The sequence below is a fragment of the Fukomys damarensis genome, unplaced genomic scaffold (genome assembly GCF_012274545.1).
Source record: "Fukomys damarensis isolate Sample0158 unplaced genomic scaffold, DMR_v1.0_HiC HiC_scaffold_13, whole genome shotgun sequence".
Classification (NCBI taxonomy): Eukaryota; Metazoa; Chordata; class Mammalia; order Rodentia; family Bathyergidae; genus Fukomys; species Fukomys damarensis.
In genome coordinates, this window is record NW_022900925.1 from 16498402 (window position 1) to 16501395 (window position 2994).

The following is a 2994-nucleotide window of genomic DNA, read 5'->3' on the forward strand; positions in this document are numbered from 1 at the left end:
TATCTGGGAAATTATTTCTGTTTTGAATTTTTCTAGAGCCTGATTGATCTGTTTTGTTACTTCCTGTGCTTTGAGTTCAGGGTGTCCTGGTGGTTCACTATCGGCCTTTTCATCCTCATTTGCCCTACTGTTTGCCATTGGTGAACTGGAAGTGTGTCCTTGTGTCTTGCTTAAGTGTTTTCTCATTTTAATTTTTGTTGGACTGTCCTTGGTTTAATCTCTGGATTATCACCCAAATCTTCCTGATATAGTTGCACCCTAGCTTCTGTGTCTCTAACGACCCACAGACATTCTCATCTTCATAACATCAGAGAAAACAGCTCATCAAATCAATGGCAATGCTTTACCCCAACTGATACAATCAGCAACACATTAAGATCAAGCACAACTTGGACACTGACCACCTGTGGTAGTCACTAGTCTATCACCCTTAAATCATTTGAATTAAATTGAAATCAATTTAATTCCAGTCCAGAACAGTCCAGAATATGTCTGAAGTGAACAAACTTTTCAATATAGTATATTTACCATTTAATGGCTCAGACAGACCGAGGATGCAAGACCCCTGATCTCAGTTAGCTGATGGCTGAACCCCCTGATGCTGACTGACCTCGGGCTGCAAGGCCCAGATTGAGTTCCCCATCCTTCTGAATGGTTGAACTCTGCACAGCTAACTTCCCGGTGCTTGGGCGATGGCTGCTGGGTCGGGAGCAGGCGTGGTTCTCCTTCCAGCGGTGGATCGGGCCGGGCCTACCTCCCGGCGCTTGAGCTATGGCGGCTGGGTCGGGAGCAGGCGTGGTTCTCTAGCCCTTACTTCTAATGTGTAGCTATTTATGCTCCCTAATTGAAAGCCTGTTAAGCAGAGTCCTGTATCCTAACAAATGCTGAACTCTTATCTTCCTTGAATCAGTGATGCTGCCTCAAACTTCTGCTCAAGTTCTTTGTTTGTTGCCTGGACTCTGCTGCTGGTGTCTCTACTTCTTAGTCACTACTTATAAACAACATATGCTAAGACTATCACACTCATGTCTCACTTCCTTTTGCTCTATGCTCTTGATCTCAGAAGTCCTTACTTTGGTTTCTCTGATTCCTAGGCTTAAAAAAAAAATCCAGCTTTTCTAATTGTTCTTGGTGAAGTAGTCTGACAGTAATCCACTAGATCTGGGAGAACTAATTTATCATATTATTCCTAATTTATCTGTACTTGATACTTGATGTTTTTCACATAATAATCATGTAATCATTTAAATTTGATTCTTACCAATATCTAATGGCTGAGATATATTCTGTAAATAGAGCAAAGTTTTAGAATTTTACTGGGGTTTTGTTGGTATTAGTGATGGGGAAGAATTGAAATACTCCAAATTTAGTTATCTTTGACTGACAGGATTCTAAACCATCCTGTTTCTTTTCTTTCATCCCTATTTATCAAAGGGTGCTTTCTTTGTTCACTTTTCCCCTGACTACAAGCTGTGTTCCAAAGACTACACCTTTAAATCATGCCTGTCCCCTTTAAGTTGTGCTCACTTGAAGCCTGCCCCTTTTCTCATGTGTGCTCTGATCTGCTGGGACACATTTAGACTTGGGCTCTTTCTGGCAGTAGTTTTAGACCAAACTTCTAGTATCTCTATTCTGTCTTCCCTGTAGTATATTTCCATCTGCATTCACCCTACATCACCTTGTTGTGGGATGGGGCTGGGTGGTTATGTGAGAGAATGTGCTAAGATTTGGTGATTTTTCTAATATTATTTGAGGTTTCAAAATTCTCTTCAAATAACACTGAGAATGTTATTTCTGTAAAGATTTGCCTTTTCTGTCTTGTTTTGCATTGTTTTGCAATAAAATAGTGGGAGACAAATAATTAGGTTGCCACAGTGTTTTCTATGTGGAACTTCATTCTTAAAGGATTAATAGATTTTAATGTTTGAAGTTATTTCATGTTTTATCCAGGGCTTTTAGAGTATAATTTTAATGTACTTTGCTTTTTACTTTTGGGACTGTCTAATCTTTTAGTCTAAGTGCTAACCCTCTGAAGTTAATTTATTTTCTCCTTCACTGCTTTAATTTTTTTTTTCACTTTGTCTTTGTTGCTATGCAGTTTTACTGATGTGCAATTGATGTGATGTGTATGGATGTTCATTTTTTTCTTGCTTGGATTGACTTTGTTCAATCAATAGACTGATATAACATATCAACGTAGATAAAATATTAGTAATTTTATAAATTTCCTCTGCTCCCTTCTGTTCTTTCCTCTAGAACTATCAAATATATGTTAAATTATATTAATTCAAAGCTGGGTGTGGTGGCGCATGCCTATAATCCCAGCACTGGGGAGGCTGAAGCAGGAGGATCGCTGTGAGTTGAGACCAGCCTGGGCTACATAGTGAGTTCCAGGTCAGTCTCAACTACATAGTGAGACCCTGTCTCAAAAATCAAAAAAACAAAAACAAATTATATTAATTCAGCAAGGCATGGTGGTATGCACATATGTTCTTGCCAACACTTTGACAGGCAGAGGCAGGAGGATTCCAAATTTGAGTCTCACCTGGGCAACTTAAGATAACCCATTTTAAATAAATAGATAAAAAGGGGGGTGGGCCAGGGATTTAGCTCAGTGGCACTGCACCTGCCTCAAAAGCACAAGGTCTTGAGTTCAATATCCGGTACAGAAAAAAAAAAAAAGAGGGTGGGGTGAGGGGGATGTAGCTCAGTGTGAAGGCCCAGAGTTCAAACCCCACTATCACACACACAAAATTATCTTAAATTCACACTTTTTAAACCTTAATATTTTCTATCTTTTGGTCTCTGTGATGCATAAGAATTTTTACCCATCTACCTTCTAGTTCACTACTTTTCTGTGCCCTATCTGCCACTACAACTATGCATCTAATTTTAATTTCTGTACTTTCATTTCCATGAGTTCCCATCTTATAATTTCCTGTGACAGTCTCTGGTTTATCTTTTACTTCTTTGACTATATATATATATATATAT